The following is an 18,531-nucleotide window of genomic DNA, read 5'->3' as shown; positions in this document are numbered from 1 at the left end:
GCTGTAGAAGGTGACCTTCCTTCCACACTGAGGCCCCCTAGAGACAGACCCACTAATCAGAGATTACTGATGTGGAAGGGCCCTGAGATATGAGCCTGGCACTAGCCTCCGAAGCTGCTGCTGCTGCCGAGAATGGGTGCAGAATCTCGCAGGACCCAGCATGTCCCAGGCTGAGTCTCTCCATCACTTGTGTGGAAGGAACGGGTGTGTGACAATGACCAAGGAGAGAAATGCAGCAACCGAAGCTCAGAGTCAGGCTTCCAGGTCAGTTTTATTCTCAAAGCATGCCTTTACCACCTGTTACCCTTCCCTTAAATATAATACTCATAATTTTGTTATTAGGATCCTTGTGAGTACATTGGTCCTACCCTAGAAATCCCCAAGGCCTTCCCATTTCAGGATCCTTAATTCAATCACATCTGCAAAATCTGTCTCGCCATGTCAGGTAACATAGTTGCAGGTCCCAGGGATTGGGACAGGGATATCTTTAAAGATTGTTATTTAGCCCACCACAGATACTAAAACAAACAAACAAACAAACTGGTGGTGGCAGTTTAATAAATGCCTGGGTGCAGGAATAAATGAGTATTTGAAATTAGACAATTAAGTAGCATTTATGAGGATAAGTCTGACTAAAAACAGAAACATCCTATAGTGGCAAATCTACAGGGCTATTTCTTCATTAATTCAAGAGCTGAAATTATTCTCTTTCTTTTGTCAATAAAGAACAAGGCATGTTAATGGTAAGCACGTGATACAAAAGAAATTTCTAAAATTAATTATTTTCTAAATATCATTAACAACCAATTTAAAAACATGGTTGGGAAAGATTTCAGTCACTGTTGCAACAAGGTAATCAATTAATGAGAAATCTATTAATACAAATTAATAAGAAATGTGTGGAAGTCATATGAGGAAAATTTTTAAACTCTATGGAAGGATGTAAAAACACGTCATTACATTGATTCTTTATGTTTCTGGATGGAAATACTAGATATGGCAAAGATAGCAATTCTCTCAAATTAATTAAATGTTCAATGCACTGAAATTATTAGATGGAACTTGAAATTGAATTCTCAAGTTTGTCTTGAAAAATAACAAAGATTTTGAAAAAATAAGTTTAGTGAAGAATGGTTCTAATATTTTATCAGGTATTTGAGAATATTTATAAAGTTATAGCAATATCACATATAATGACTCTGGCTAAAGAGTGTGCAGACAGAACAATGGAACATAATAGACATCCTGGGACAGTCCTGAATATATACATGAGAATTCAGTGTATTATGTAAGATGGCATAACAATAATGGTAAAAAGAAAAATCATTATTTGAAGTAGTTTAGAATAACTGATTAAATATTTAGAGAAAAATATTAGAGCCTCAACTTAATACTATACTTCAAAGCAAATTCCTAATGGATTTTAAAAAAAAGTCAATAATGAAAAAGCCTGGAGAAAAATGCGTTTGATCTTGAGATGAAAAAGTAAACTTCTGAGTATAAAAAATAATGAGAGAAGTCACAAATGAAAAAGAAATTCATAAAAATTTGAAATATCTATATGTCAAAAAGCTAACAAAATATTAAATACCAAAATGAGAAAAGATGTATATCAGAAATATTACCAATAAAATGTTAAGACTCTGAATATATGAAACAGTTACAACCCAATGAAAAATGGACACGAGTATACTATGTAAGATGGCATAAAAATCATGCAAAAAATTATGTCTCAATTTGAGTGAGGCTGAACACTTCATGTGAATTAGTCATTTTTATTTCCTCTTCTGTAAATCTGCGCATGGATGGTGAGGTTGTGATGGCTGTTTATACAGAAGCTCTTCTCTCCCCGGGAGCCAACACAAATGCATTGAACCACTAGAAATACTTCAGAAGATATTTTTATAATCATGCATTCGGGAAAAGCATGGCTTGATCATAAATGAAAAACATTTTTCTACAATGTGTGGCATATGATGAAGCCACCTACAGTTGGGGATGTCAAGATGGGCTCATCTCATGATCTTAACAGAAAATGCCCCTTAGGTAATATGAGTGGGTAACAGCATCAAATAAATTCATCATTTTGGTTATAGTTACCAAAATCTGGACATGTCAATTAATCTGGGGCAGGTCAGATCCCAGGCATTCTGGGAAAATGGTATTTTATCCTGTGTATGAACTTTCAACCTAAGGAAACTTCAAAATTAAATAGAAAAATTTAAACCTCAGAGCTCAAGCTTATTAATTTGTCTTCCCCTAAGGACATTGTTGGCAAATGTATCAAGCAGTGATAGGCATGATCATCAGATCAATTTTGGTTTATAATTCGTTTGCTGGGTTCAGTTGAGTTTTGAGTGCCTTAGGAACAACACTAATCCCGTCATGTCTGATAAGTATAAAATGAAAAACTGGGTGGAAATGATGGATAAGATTATTACAGAGAAATAGAACCAATTAAAGCAGAAGAAAAAATGAAATGACAAATTTCATTTGGATGTTATTGTAGGCAGAATTTCCAAATGGGACTCCCAAGGGTTTCCTACCCTACTCCCCAGAACATGTGCATATGATGAGATATAGTCACATGTCCTGCAAATACAGAACTATACCATGTGATGTTACATGGCAGAGTTGGGCTTAAAATTGGAAGATTATCTTGGGTGACCCAATGGGACTAATGCAATCCCACCAGCCCTTAAAAGCAGAAAGCTTTCTCCAGCTGGTGATAGAAGTCAGAGAAACCGGATGTATGAGACGGCCTCCATAATCATTGCTGTTTTGAAGATGGAGACGATATATGAGCCAGCAACACAGGGGGCCTATGAAAGCTGATGACAATACCTGTCTCAAAGCCAGCAAGGAATAATGTACCTTGCTGTTCTTGTGATAGTGAGTGAGTTATCAGGAGATCTGATGGTTTAAAACCGTGGCCCTGCCCCCACTACTCTCTCTCTCTCCTGCCTCCGTATAAGACGTGCCTTGCTTCCCATTCGCCATCTGCCATAATTCTAAGTTTCCTGAGGCCTCTCCAGCTGTGTGAAAGTGTAAGTCCATTAAACCTCTTTTCTTTACAAATTACACAGTCTCAGGAAGTTCCTTATAGCAGTGTGAAAACAGCCTAATACAGTCGGTGTGTGCTGGAAAGTGAATGTGTCACCCATGATAGCCGAAGTCGCTATCATTAACATGTGAGACTACCTTGATGCCCAATTCATTTAGCTTTTAGCAGGCTCTGTTGTGATGGTGCTCAAGTGCTTCTTTGATGTTCTATTAGCCTTAAATCAAAATAGCTCTCAAGGCCAGAAGTCTGAGATCAGGTGGGACTGGTTCCTTCTGAGGCCATGGGAGAGAATCTCCTCCAGGTCCTCCCATAGCCTCCAGTGGCTGCTGGCACTCTTCGGCGTTCCTTGGCTTGTAGCGGTGTCACCTCAATCTCTACCTTCATCTTCACACGGAGTTCTCTCTCTGTATGTCAAATCCTGCTTATTTTCAAAGGGATTTAATGACCTAGAAAAATTTTCAAAACATAGCACCAAATTTAAAAATAAGCATGCAAAGCAGTAATATAATCTTAATTTTATAAAAATAACAATGGTGTAGGCCAGGCACGGTGACTCACACCTGTAATCCCAGCACTTTGGGAGGCTGAGGCGGGTGGATCACGAGGTCTGGAGTTCAAGACCAGCCTGAAAAACATGGTGAAACCCCATCTGTACTAAAAATACAAAAGATTCACTGGGCATGGTGGCACATGCCTGTAATCCCAGTTACTTAGGAGGCTGAAGCAGGAGAATCACTTGAACCCAGGAGGCAGAGATTGCAGTGAGCCGAGACCACACCACTGCACTCCAGCCTGGTGACAGAGTGATACTCCATCTCCAAATAATAATAATAATAATAATAATAATAATAATAATGGTGTGTATGCATTTTTTCAGAGATGAAAATAAAATACAACCAAGAGAATAATGTCAATCCATGATTTTTTTTAATATTCACGTTTTCTACATTTTCCTCCAAAAGCAAATATTACGTTTACAACATGAAACATGAACAAATGTAATAAAAGAAGTGTGGGCAGAAATTCTTTTAAAATGGACTCTTGAATATGTGGGAAATACAAAGAGATGTTCCATTTAATCACGATACCATGATAAATATTCGTTAGGTACCATGCACTGTTCTAAGACTCTATGTGTAACTCATTCTATCCTCACAAAAGCCCTGTGAGGCCACCACCTCTCTAGGCACACTTTTCAGATGAGGAAAGGGCAGTGTGGTCAGCAGGTCCAGTCCAATTCAAGCATAGAGGTGACACCCCCAGGCTCTGACCACTTACCAACCCATCTGGGGGAATCTAGTTTTTCAAACATCATTTGGCTTGAGTACAATTAAACTCTGTTAGTGATGAGGCCAAGAAAGGAACTGGTGAGTTGTTGAGTTTTTTGTTTGTTGCTTGCTTGGTTTGCATTTGTTATGTGTGAATATTTTGACTGCGTTTTTTGCTTTTCAGCCTTAAAAATAAAAACATTGTGTTTAATATTGCCTTGCTATCATTTTACCCTAGGAATCGCAACGCGCATTATTAAGCAGAAGTTTTGACTTCACGGTCTCTCCAGTCCTTCCTCATGAAAGTACACAGGGGAGAGAAGAATTAGCTTAGTCTTGGATCAGAGGTCCCAGTCATGCTGAAGTCCAGCAGTGTGGCCTTTCTCTACATTCATTCTATCTGTAAGGTGAGTCACCTGGGGTAGATTTCCACCAACTCCTTTCCAGTAGCCATAGTTGGTAAGTGACAAACCTGAGCTGACACTAGCTTCTAGGTCCACAACTTTAAATTAGCCTTTAAATTTAAGGCCAGTCTTTCTTTTGTGAAGGGCTAGGCTACAGTGATTCTCTTTACGTTGTCCCATCAGGCTTTACTAGGAAAGCTGACCTTCACTGCACTGGTCAACGTTTCTAAATCAGCCATTCTTTTGTTCACTCCTTGAATGCTTCACCTAGAGAGCTGACTGATGGCTTAGTGTCTGTGTGGACCCTACACAGCTTAGAGCAATCACAGGTCCTGGGACAGCGCACAGGTGCTCACTGCAGTGCCTCTCCTCCTAGATCTTCTCAGTAGCTGTGAATGTAACCTTATTTCAAAAGAAGGTCTTTGCAGGTATAATGTTAGAGAAGGTCATCCCAGATTAGGGTGGGCCCTACTGCACTGACTGGTGTCTTTATGAGAAGGAAATTGGGACACATGCACATCTACAGGGAGGAGGATGTGATGTGAAGACAGAGGCAGATTGAGAGACAAACCAGGGAATGCCAAGGATTGAAGCAACCATCAGAGGCTGGGAGAGAGGCAGGGAACGGATTCTCCCTCAGCACCTCCAAAACGGGACCCACCCTGCTGATACCTTAATTTTGGACTTCTAACCTCCAGAGCTGTAAGAAAACAGATCTCCATTGTTTTATACTGTCCAGTTGTGGAGACTTGTTACAGCAGCTCTGGGAAACTAATAGACCAGGAGTTAATTTCACTCCAGTAGTAGATGCTTCCAATACAGGAACTGTGGCTTTCCACTGGTTATGAGCCAATGAGTATCTACGCCTTCTTGTTAATGGGTCCATCCATCTAAACAGCTGGGTCCATTTGGAAAGGTTTACTACAAAGCCACCAAAGGGAAAGTGTTCCCGCACCCCCATCCCTTCCCCAACTAGAAGAAAACCTGCACCTAAAACTTCCAAAGCAGATGGTTGTTGTCCTCTTTTGAGATAACTTCCAAGATTAGAGTTCACCAACCACTCTTAGGTATTATTTCCCATCCTTCCCAGACAGTGCCCTTCAGGCTGGTTTTTCCTTAAACCCATCATTCCATGCCCATACTCACAGGGTTTCCTCAGGCAGCAGAAGACAGAAGGAAATCACTTCCCTCCAGCTTGACAAGCTCTGGCCTCCTGAACCCAGTTGTCTGTCCCTTCTATCAAGGTGGTTAAAGTCTCAGGAACTTCTCCTGGTTTTCCAGGCCCCTTTTAAAATTCATATACTTTACTTATATCCAGAATAATATGAAGTGAGTGATCATAATTTAGAAATGACATTAAAAGGAAGAAAAATTATTTTGTTTTAGAGTTTTTCGCAAGAATCGTTTTTAAAGCAGTAGCAAAAAAAAAAAATTACTGCTCTTATTTCATGGGGAAAAAGAAAGCTGAAAAGTGGTAGAGTGTAAATGTGGGAATTGGGCCGTTTTTATCAGGCTAAATTTGTATGGGAGATATAAAGGAGGCTGCTGAGAGCTTCTTGGCAATGCCCTCTGTTCTCCAGCAAAGGCAGAATGAAATGACCTGCCTTATGACTCAGCAACATTCAAAATCTATTTCCAAGAACGTGCATTGAAGTTCCTTCTCCCCATTCTGGTCCCGGGTGGACACAGGATTAAAATCTAAAACATTTACTACTATCTGATGATATTTTTGTTGTATGTTTTTGACGATTTGCATGGTATTCATCACAATCATAATTAGATATATATTGCTCAATCTGAATAAAGTTGAATGAATTGGGATCAACACTTTCCATAGCAAGGAACATCATTTGTTTTGGATTGAGATTCATGAAAGTGAAGGGAGGTTTCTTGTCATTTCATGAAAACTAGGACATAGAGTTACTCTAATAATACCAATTTCCATTTCAGACTTCATGAAGTTTGTCTAAACCAGGAGTTGGCAAACATTTTATGTTAAGGGCCAGATAATAAATATTTTAGGATTTGCAGACAAGATGATCTCTGTAGGATCAACTCTGCCATTGCAGCAGGAAAGCAGCCATGGAGAATCCATGAACCGTAGGTGGGTAGGTAGAACATCAGGAGGGGTTGGAACAGGAATCCCCAATGTACGGATAAACTGACTGCAGAGCCAAATGATTTAATGGAGAAAAATGAGCTCATAAATACAGAGTAATTAATAAACACTCAGTAAGTCTCCATTTTTTCTTACTTTACCTGATAAGGTTATTAATTCACTCCAACACAGTAAGATAGAAATATAGTTCTCTGCTGTATGTGTACAGAGTTGAATATTCCAAAATACTAATCCAGACCCATGTTCAGCCATAATATAATGGCACAATGAAGAAATTCAAAAACAACCAATGGAAGTCATTGTTTATTTTTCTCCTATTTTTATCCTACCCAATCAATTCAGCAAATTCAGTTCTATTATCATCTTTGATAGCTGTGTATAAAAGAGAGAACTGTGTATATAAAACCCACAAATAAATATTATGATAAAACTTTGGATTATATATATATATACACACATGCACATATATATAAAATATTTACTTATTTCATTTCTTTCTAGTTTTTCCTCAAACTATGTAAAGAGCAATTCTTTAGATGAAAGAGTATCACCCAATGATTGGAGAACATAGGAAACCATAACCCTGTTGCCAAAGCAGGTTTTCCCAATACGTGACATAATAATAGATGATCTCAAACCAATAGGGTGTTTGATGTGTTGATAAGCAATCTAAGAAACATTAAAATAAAACATTTTTACTGATGAATCATAATTGCAACTGAAAGAAGTTAATTCTAGAGTTTTGGTAATTTATGACTTTTATAGACAGCCAAAAATGTTAAGTAAAATTTAACTGGAGGTAATCCAAAAATAAATCTAAGAAATCACATTTATTCAACTCTTCTACCGGAAATATTTTCAGTTTTGAGAGGAAAAGGTTACCCTTTGGTATTAAATATCAATGTTAATTTAAAATAGTCTACTAAGACAAAATCACATTATATAAATTTTACAAGATGAGATATATGCTGATAAGCAGTGAGGCTCAATATAAAGCATTTTCTTGAACTTGACTATAGGGACACATAACTATTCAACATTGAGAAATTGTATTAGTTAAACCAGGACTCAGGCCTTTGAGAGCTGCCCTTTTTGGGAGAAAAGGCATCCACAGTCACTGTGGGAGAGAAACCAGAGGATCAGGCTCCAGCTCTTAGAGGCCTGGGCCTGGAACTGACATCCATTATTTCCTCTTTCAGCACATGGGTGTCAGTCTGGAAAAAAAAGACCGTGGAGAAAATTATCTCCAAATATATGGAGTTTACTTGGGCGTGAGAAATGAGGATTATAACCCAGAATGCATGGGATGGTAAACCACCAGTGGATCCCGTGAGAGAAGGGAAAAGGAAGATTTTTTTAGCAAGAGAGGTCCACATAGCTGCCTAGAAACAGAGTCCATTGGTCCAGAGGCTCAAACCCAGAGTTGTTGTCAGTTCATTGGTAAAGAATGCTGTCACTGGGCACGTGTTCTTTCAAGAGCATCTCATCTGAATCACTGCAGTCCTAAAGAACGTCTGGTGGTAAAGCTTGTCAAGGCCGGAGATTCATGAAGGACATGAAACAGTTTCTTAGGGGATTCTTAGCAAGTCCTTGGAAGCAGTTCTTATCTCAGACGTGTAAGCCTCCTCTCCTTCACACCTTCCCTGTCTTATTTTGGTGGGGTCTGACCAAGCAATTTCATCCTGGTATCCGCAACTTTCACAGGGATCGGGGCTCTGTCTAGATGAGCCCATGGAGAACTGGTGAATAATCATTACAGCATGTGATGTTGTAAATACCAGCTAGAAATACAAAAGAAGTTGTTAACTTAATAGATGAATTTGAGTCTAAACACAGGGGAGAGATGAAGAAGCCAGCTAAAGGCGGTGGGAGAAGGGAGAGGGTGGATGTCCTGCCCAGAAGTTCAAAAACCCAACTACCTCTGTGAATTTCGTTTTGGAGACATGATTTAACAATAGCAGTGAGGACTGAAAATCAAAATCTAGAGGTCTTGGAAGATGATAGACACAGTAGGAGATGATAGACACAATTCATATCCATGAGTAAATCTTATGTTCAGCTGCCAGAACAGAATTTTATTTTCAACAAAGGGGAGGTGTGTTAATTTTGTTCTCTTCTAATCTATCCAGGTGTGTGTGCATGTGTAAGGGTGTGGAAGAGTGTGAGAGACTGTTACAATGTAGAAGTGGGTGTGAATGTGCACAAGTGTGAGGGTATATGTGAGTATAATGGTCCCCCTTATTTGAGGGGTATATGTTCCAAACCCTCAGTGGATGCCTGAAACCCAGATAGTTCCAAGCCCTATATATACTGTTTTTTCCTAAACATATGTACCTATGATAAGGTTTAATTTATAGATTAGGCACAATAAGAGATTAATGACAATAACTGATGATAAAATAAAACAATTATTAAAATTATGATAGAACAATTAAGATTAGAATTATTATAGAACAATTATTAAAATAGAACATGCCAACATCATTCCTCTTGTGCTTTGCAATCCTTATTAAGTAAAATAAGGGTTACTTGAACATGAGCACTGCAATACCACCACAGCCAACCATATCCCTGAGACGCCTACTGAGTGACTATGAAGATGGTGGTGCCTCCAGCGTAGATCCACTGGCCAAAGAAGGGATTCACATCCTAGCAGGATGGAGCAGGATGGGGCAAAATTTCATTGTGCTACTCAGAACCACGTGCAGTTTAAGACTTATGGATTGTTTATTTCTGGAATTTTCCATTTAATATTTTCAGACTGAAGTTGACTAGAAAATTGAAACCACAGAAAGTAAAATCTTGAATAAGGGGGGACTGCTGTATGTGTCATTGTGTGTGTGAGAGAGTGTATGTGTGAAAGTGTCAGTACATGTACATGAGAGAGGATGTCTGTATGTGAGGTTGTATGTTGAAGTAACACATGCAGGGGTGAGTGTGAATGTGTGTGCTTTTCCTAGGTTACCAGTGTCTTTGTTTCAGTTCTTTGGGGAGGACGTGAAACTATTTCTATTCTTCCCTGTGAGAAGCATGGCCATTTGCCAAGGGCAAGGAAAACCTGGTGATGGGCAAGTACTTCAGATCACAATGGAAGAACAGGAAAACCCACAGAGATCCCTGAATTATGGCACCATCCTGAGCCCCTGTGATGTAAATATTCTAATGGGTGAATTATTTTATTTTGATAGGGAGACATATGTCTCACACAGTAATGACATCTTAATTGCTAGAAGTTCACCTTGGGTTCGTGAACTGACCTTAGACATAAGCAGAGCTCAGCAGTTGATTGTGGAATCATGGACAAGACACAATGAATTTTCTAAACCTGACTGAACATACAGACTTTACTGAAAGACCACATCTGTCACTGTTAATGTCAACACATGGCCAATGACGTGGCCTACCTGTGCAGCTTCCATGCCTTTGTCCTTCCCCTTTCTGGCCAATTCCACCTCCAATATGGAGTCTAAAATTGCCAGAGACTCACCTGCCCAACTAGGAGTGAGCTTATCATCCAGTTGTTCTGGCCAATGAAATCTAGCAGAAATTCTGCAGAGGCAGTTTCTAGAAATATGTTTCTCCATGATGAGAAAGAGAAAAAAAGATTGAGAAAGAGAGACTTTGCCCTACTGTTGGGTTTTTAACAGTCATCTTTATTCATTTTATCCTAAATGTACACATGAAGTGTTCTAGGTCAGACACAGATTTCTTATTAAACAAATCTCTTGGAGCAAAGAATGTGCCCACCACCCACTCCTTTCGCCAGTTCTTACCCAAGAGGCAGTGTGATAAGAGCCGGTAGGAATTTTTCCTACAAAGGGGGCTGACACCTTATAGGAGAGGAAGAAAGAGAAGTTATTTTTCTCTACTTATAAAGGAAGAGGCAGCTCTCTGCTTAAAGTGTCTCCTCTTACTGCAGTCTTTTGCTGCATTAAAAAAAAAAAAAATCTCTTCAGGAAATCAGATAGCTCCAGGTGTGTCTCAACTTTATTTATTTTTTTGATAAATTTTATTTTTAGCACAGTTCAAATTTGCAAAACATTTGGGAAGATAGTATAGAATGTTTCCATATACCCCCCCATTGTTTCCCCTATTACTAACATCTTGCATTAATGTGGCACATTTTCTGCAATTAATGAACCAATATTAATACATTATTTTTAACTAAAGTCTATACTTTTTTTCAGATTTTATGTATACATATACTTTAAGTCCTGGGATACATGTGCAGAATGTGCAGATTTGTTGCATAGGTCTACACGTGCCATGGTGGTTTGCTGCACCCATCAACCCATCATCTACATTAGGTATTTCTTCTAATGCTGTCCCTCCCCTAGTCCCTCACCTCCTGACAGGTCCCAGTGTGTGATGTTCCCCTCTCTGTGTACATGTGTTTCCATTGTTCAGCTCCCACTTATGAGTGAGAACATAAGTGGGTTTGGTTTTCTGTTCCTGTGTTAATTTGCTGAGAATGATGGTTTCCAGCTTCATCCATGTCCCTGCAAAGGATATGAACTTATCTTTTTTTATTGATGCATGGTATTCCATGGTGTATATGTGCCACATTTTCTTTAACCAGACTATCGTTGACGGGCATTTGGGTTGGTTCCAAGACTTTGCTAATGTGAACAATGCTGCAATAAACATACATGTGTATGTGTCTTTATAGTAGAATTGTTTATAATCCAAGACCTGCAAGTGTCTCTGGCTTCAGTCTCCCTTGAAATGTAAATATGCAGGAAGATAGCCTTTAGGTTTTCCTAGCACCTAGGGGGCTTAACTTGGGTTTCTAATCTGGGTTGTGACTATTTGACCCTTTGGAGAAAAAAGAGAAATTTTACTATCCTCTTGGAAAACAACAACTAACTAAACAAAAAGCTACAGATCTGATTGTCCTGGTATGTGAAGAATCTTTGGAGGCTGGGGCTTTTTACAGGAACCCAGAAATCAGGGGGTGGGAGGAAGGGGGATTATGTCCCCACACCCACCTTCCTACTTTCAGACACTGTCATTTGAGGACAGCCATCTGGCAGCCATGGGGGGCAGTGTTCCTGGCACTCTGAGGTTGGCAGAGGAGAAAGATGCTAAACTCCAGCCTTGTAAGCATCTCTGATCACTGAACTGCTTTTCTTCAAACTTCTCCTACCAGAGATAGTAAATATCCTTACTTGTTGAAGCCACATTTAGTTGGCATTTCTAATGTTTTCTTCATGCTTTCAAAAAGCATCTGCCTAAGTGTTCAGGTATAAAATTAGCAGTCGAGAATCAATTCTTGTTCTCCTTCCTTTCTTCCTTGGAAGCTAATTTTGGAGTGTATCAACAGCCAACTCTCCAGAAAAAACACCAGAATTACCTGTTAATCAAGCAAAGCCAAGTTTCATATTAACTGCAGAGAGGGAGTCATGCCTTGCCAGGGTCGAGGGTCCAGGACTCCTCAGTGAGCCTCCCCAGATAGCAGTGGGGTTGTTCTCTCACCGTGTGTTTTAGTTTGCTCCTGCTGCCATAACATAGTACCACACACTGCGTGGCCTGAACGATGGACATTATTTCTCACAGTTCTGGTGGCTGGGAAGTCCAAGGTCCAAGTGAGGACCAATTTCATTCCTGATGAGGGCCCTCTTTGTGGCTTGCAGAGAGCCATCTTCTTACTGTGTCCTCACAAGACCTCTCCCCAGTGTGTGCACATGGAAAGAGAAAGAGATCTGGCATATTTTTTTTAAGATACACTACTCCTATTGGATCAGGACTCCACCCCAATGACCTCACTTAACCTTAATTACTTCCTTAGAGGTCCTATCTCCAAATACAACCACCCTGTATTTGGTTATATTTTCAGCATATAATACCATGTCTCACTAGAGTGTTTTTGCTTCCCCACTTCCTGGTAGTCTGGTTGTTTTTGTCCTTGAATGGCTGGTACCTCAACTCCATGACTCTGCACAAGTGCTGGAGCACAGGATTGGCCCCTGTCTTGGTCCTGTGTTCTGTCTACATTTCCTTGTGAGAACTCCATCCACCATGAGAGCGTGACGGTCTTCCTAACTTCTGGACCACTAACCCACCTCTGAAATGCCCTGGAGGAAAACTTGAATTCCAAGTTTCCATTGCCTCTCCTTGGGTCTTTGTGGAAACTGGTACTGGGTCTGTCTCCATTGATTAAACTTCTAGGGAATGGGCATGGGCCATCCTTGATTCACTGCCTGAGGAACACTTTGGTAGCCTCTGGAGGCCAATTCTGCATCTGTCTTTTCAGACATTTCCAGAGGCTCCTCTGTCTTCACATCAATCTGTATTGCACTGGCAAAGTTGCATTCCCAGAGGGAATGTTGTGATGGGCTAAATCATGCCCAAAATGTTGATGTCCTAACCTTCAGAACCTCAGCATTGACTGTATTTGGAGACAGGGCCTTTAACAAGGTGATTAATGTGAAATGAATTCATAAGTGTCACGTGCGTCCGTGTGAAGAGACCACCAAACAGGCTTTGTGTGAGCAATAAAGCTTTTTAATCACCTGGGTACAGGCGGGCTGAGTCCAAAAACAGTCAGTGAAGGGAGATAGGGGTGGGGCAGTTTTATAGGATTTGGGTAGGCAGTGGAAAATTACAGTCAAAGAGAGTTGTTCTCTGGTGGGCAGGGGCGGGGGTCACAAGGTGCTTGGTAAGGGAGCTTCTGAGACTCATTGTCCAGAAGAAGGAATTTCACAAGGTAATGCCATCAGTTAAGGCAGGAATGGGCCATTTTCACTTCTTTTGTGGTTCTTCAGTTGGCTCAGGCCATCTGGATATATACACACAGGCTTGGGCTCAGAGATCGGACAATAAGGGTGGACTATGATCCAATCTGCCTGGTGTCCTTATAAGAAGAGGAGATTAGCAGCTGGGTACAGTGGCTTATGCCTGCAATCCCAGCATTTTGGGTGGCCGAGGTGAGCAGATCACGAGGTCAGGAGTTCGAGACCAGCCTGGCCAACATGGTGAAACCCATCTCTACTAAAAATACAAAAAAATAGCCGGATGTGGTGGTGGGCACCTGTAATCCCAGCTACTCAGGAGGCTGAGGCAGGAGAATCGCTTGAACCCAGTAGGCGGAGGCTTCAGTGAACTGAGATTGTGCCATTGTACTCTAGCTTGGGGGACAGAGTGAGACTCCATTTAAAAAAAAAAAAAAAAAAAGAGGAGATTAGGACACAGACAGGACAGACAGGTATGCACAGAGGAAAGACCCTGTGAGGACACCAAAAGAAAATGCCCACCTACAAGCCAAGAGGAGAGAGGCCTCAGGAGAAATCAATTGCAATGACATCTTGATCTCAGACTCCCAGCCTCCAGCCTGAAAAAATACACATCTGTCATTGAAGTCACCCAGTCTGTGGTATTTTGTTATGGTAGCCCTAGCAAAGTAATAAAGATGCCAAAGAGCTTCCCACAGAGTAGGGACTGAGAATAAATATTGCAAAATAGGCTTTGTCACAAAGAAGGCTTTGGATCACTCATAACTTCATTGAACATGCATTCTTCCCTGTATCTTCTCTAGAAATGATTCTGTTAAATGAGTAAGAGATGACAGATAGATAGATACATATGTACATACATACATAGACAGATACATAGATAGATGGCAAAGGAAGCTCTAAGCTATGTTTTCATGTGGCAGCCATCACAATAGTGCCAGGCAGATTGATAAAGGTGTTGCCCTTACAAAGTATAAAGAAATCTGAAAGAGGAAACACTTATGATTTCCCCAAGCAGGTAGAGGAAATTTTACGAGATAGAAAAATGTTAGTTGTGGTTTATTCCAGGATATAGGTTTACTGCCTTAGGCAACCTGGAGGGCAGCCTCAGGCAAGTCACTCACCCCATAAATAAGTACAAGACAAATGACTGCCCAAGCCCCTGCTTGGGGGGCTGTGCCCTAGAACAGAGAAAAGACTGCATTTATATAAAATGCTAATTACAGGGAGAAATGAGAGATACGCTGTCTAAACACACACAATGGGTAGTAATGACTTGTGCAAATATTTGCTAGCAAATTCTCATCTAGAGGGTATGAAGCCATTGGCCAAGTTAATTTAGGTTGTGTTTTATAGTGCCATATACCTGAAAATGGTTCTTAGGGGTTGTGATCTGATACAGACAATTTGGAAAGTCATGAGGCTGGAATGGATCCAATACTCATTGTATAATTGGAATGAGTCTTTTATTACATCGAGATAATATTTGTGACATCTGTGAGCCAAGTTGGAAGGCCAGACTCTCCCATCTGCCTGCCTTACAGGCAAGGTAATGAGGACTTGAGCACCAAAGGAAAATCTGATCAGGAGAGACAGTATCTCTTATGAAGTGAAATGCACAAGGTACCAAAGCAGCAGCCCAATTCATTTTGTTTTAATAATAAAGACACTCTTTTATATACACTTAAGTATACCAAATACACTAACTTCCCTTATTCTTCTTAAAGCAATTTAAGATAGTAACTTTCCATTCTTTATCTTGAGAGAATAAATTGTTACTTCAATACATATGTATTGGTTAACTACAACTGCTTAACAAGTTACTACAAACTTCGTGGCTTTAAACAACATACATTTCTTAGTTCACAGTTCCTAAGGGTCAGGATTTCAGGCATGGCTTAGCTGAGTTCCCTGCTTAGTATCTTTTTGGACTGAAATCAAAGTGTTGGCAGGGCTGCGTTCTCATCTGGAGGCTTGACTGGGAAGAATCCAACAGCCCAAGTTGTTGGCAAATTTTATCTTCTTGCGATTGTGACTAAGCTCCCCAATTTCTTGCTGAATGTCAGTCAGGGGTCAGTCTCAGCTCCCAGTGGCCCCCCAGTTCCTTGTCATGTGGCCTTCCCCATATACTCCCTCACAACATGCCATCTTATCTTTAGAGCCAGCAACAGGAGCTGCCCTCTCTCTCAGGGAGAACTGAGTCCCTCTTTTAAGGGTTTTCACCAATTAGGTCAAGGCCATCGATAATAACCTTCTTTCCAATTTCATAATCAACTGATTTGAGACTTTAATTGTATATGCAAAATACCTTGACCTTTGCCATATTCTGTTGGCTAGAAAGAAGTTGTAGGTACTCCTGTCACTCACAGAGAGAGGATCATCTAAGGGCATGGAGATCAGAAGGTAGCTCAATGGGGCTCACCTTGGGGTCTTGCACTGCAGCATAATTCAGTGTTTTGTTTTTAAAATTAGCACTACATACTAATATTTGTACTGAGTTCTCATGAACATTGAGGATAATGTGAAAGGAAATTAAATCTTGGGACCTCAAACTCATTAAGCCTAAAAGAAAAGTCAAGCCGGGAACTGGGTTGCACAAACCTGCCTCCCCTTTTTTGGTTCCTAAATAAGATGGCTACAAGATGAAAAACTACACACCTCTTCCATATTTTTGCCCACAAGGAAATTCCTAGTGAGCTGCAAGATCTTTACTGTAAGGTGCTTCTGTAAAATTTCACCATGGCAATGTAAATTGATAGCTTGTCTTTACAGGTGCAGTCATCACCCCTGCCATCCACCAGACAGAAATGCATATCTGATTATTCCCCTGCCCCATTTTGTCCATGTAATCTGATGTAAAATGCAGATTCCCTTCATTTTTCCTCTACTCCATTTGTCTATATCATCTTATGTAAAGAAATACAGATTCAGGCCGGGCGCGGTGGCTCAAGCCTGTAATCCCAGCACTTTGGGAGGCCGAGACGGGCGGATCACGAGGTCAGCAGATCGAGACCATCCTGGCTAACCCGGTGAAACCCCGTCTCTACTAAAAAATACAAAAAAAAAAAACTAGCCGGGTGAGGTGGCGGGCGCCTGTAGTCCCAGCTACTCGGGAGGCTGAGGCAGGAGAATGGCGTAAACCCGGGAGGCGGAGCTTGCAGTGAACTGAGATCCGGCCACTGCACTCCAGCCTGGGCGACAGAGCGAGACTCCGTCTCCAAAAAACAAAAAAAAAAAAAAAAAGAAATACAGATTCACTGAGCCAGACAAAAGCATGAATGGCTGTTTTTCCCTACCCCTCTCTTACATGAAAACTGTGTACTTCTTAATATCCTGCCCTTTCCCCTTTAAATTTGCAGCCCTCAAAATTATCTTCCGAGGATGGCATAGACATATCTCCCAGGCACGCATCCTTACCTTTGACAAAACCTCTTAAAATGATTGACACTTGCCTGGTCATTTTTCTTGATTGACAATAACAACTTTTTATGCTTGTATTCCTTCAATACCCTTTGCATATGTGGATAGATAATTCATGGGATTCTTCAGATGCTGCAGGGAACAGGGGTGGAGGAGGGGGTAAATGGGAGGGGTGACTACCCCTTTTCTCACATTGGGAAAACGAAGAAAGCCCAAGTGCTTCCTCCTTCTGCACCTATGGGGAGCTCAAACTGCATAAGCTCTAGTCTATGAACGTTCCCAAGTATGGGAACCCTCATCCCAGCCCCATCCACTAACCACCATAAAAGTCAAGCCAGCCTCATGTCTCTGCATTCTCGAGTCATTGTCAGACCTTCTTAGGAGTCTGCCCTACTCTCCAAGGAAACCTCATTATGTGAGTAATAAACCTCATCGCACCCTCTTTGTGGGGGGTTGCAGCTTCATCAGACTTGACTTCCAAGCAAAATTTGAGTGCCAGATCCGTCCTGTTTATGCGGGTAACCACAACAAAGAGATTTATTTTGTACTTGTGGAATCCTCACCACACCCTCAAAAAGAAAACAAAAAACAAAAAACAAAACACCAAAACAATGTACTAGTGAGACCAAGCTGAGTATATTACTCACCCCAGTGAGAAAGACCACCATCACAACAGAATCTGAGCAGTGTCTTGGAAGGGAAAGGGATATTTATGAGGTGTAGGGTTTGCTTGAAGGTGAACATTTCAAACAAGAGAAGTGTTTATTAGGGCTGGGAAAATTATTATCATACAATAGCCTATAATTCATGGACACAAAGCATAAACACTTGTTTGATGCTATCTATTAAAATTTTTTGCAGTTTTACTGGGCAAGGTGGGGCATGCCTGTAGTCCCAGCTACTTGGGAGGCTGAGGCGGGAGGATTGCTTGAGCCCAGGAGTTTGAGGCCAACCTAGGCAACAGGGCAACACCTCTCTAAAAGATAAATGAATGAATAAATAAATTTTTTAAGTCTGTTTGATGTTTATTTAATTTTTCTCAGGAAATTACCGAACATCCTGCAAATAGACTTATTTGCAATGTTTAATCTCCTGGACACGAGTTTTCTGGCATAATAAAGTTTGGTGATGAACACAGTGGAAGAGTGAGGGCAGGTCAAGGTCAATGTAGACACTAAGTTTTATGAGTTCTGAGTTCCATGCCTGGGGGTATTTTAAGTGAGACACACTGAAAGAATGTCAGTAAAGTGAGTCAATGGGAACTGAAGCTATGAGAAAAGGCTCTCTGGAAAACGGGGCACTGGGGCTGAACCTCAGGGATGAGTAGGATTTGTGGGCGACAGGAAGAAAGGCATTCCAGGAGGTGGGAAAGTAAATGTTTGGAGTTAGAAAATGTTGCTGGTGGTTGAAGACAATGTTGAGCCCATCTTTGCCTCGAGACAAAGCAATACTGCAACATAAGGTTGGACAGGAAGATGTCAGATCTTTGCAAGTCTTAGATGAAAGGAAGACTTCCCACTTCATT

The 18,531-nt window shown here is 40.7% G+C and overlaps 1 long non-coding RNA gene across 1 annotated transcript in view; it reads left to right on the top strand.

Annotated features, from left to right (window-relative positions):
- Positions 1 to 4,650: 4,650 nt before the first annotated feature.
- LOC103882598 overlaps positions 4,651 to 18,531 on the top strand; it is a 40,389-nt gene continuing 26,508 nt past the window's right edge. The window contains exon 1 of the long non-coding RNA XR_002520820.2: positions 4,651 to 4,739. This is a non-coding gene — a long non-coding RNA (uncharacterized LOC103882598). The remainder of the gene's footprint in view (positions 4,740 to 18,531) is intronic.

Source organism: Papio anubis, chromosome 4 (assembly GCF_008728515.1).
Source record: "Papio anubis isolate 15944 chromosome 4, Panubis1.0, whole genome shotgun sequence".
NCBI classification, from domain to species: Eukaryota; Metazoa; Chordata; class Mammalia; order Primates; family Cercopithecidae; genus Papio; species Papio anubis.
Note: the sequence above shows the minus strand (reverse complement) of the source record. Positions and strands in the feature narration are given on the sequence as shown.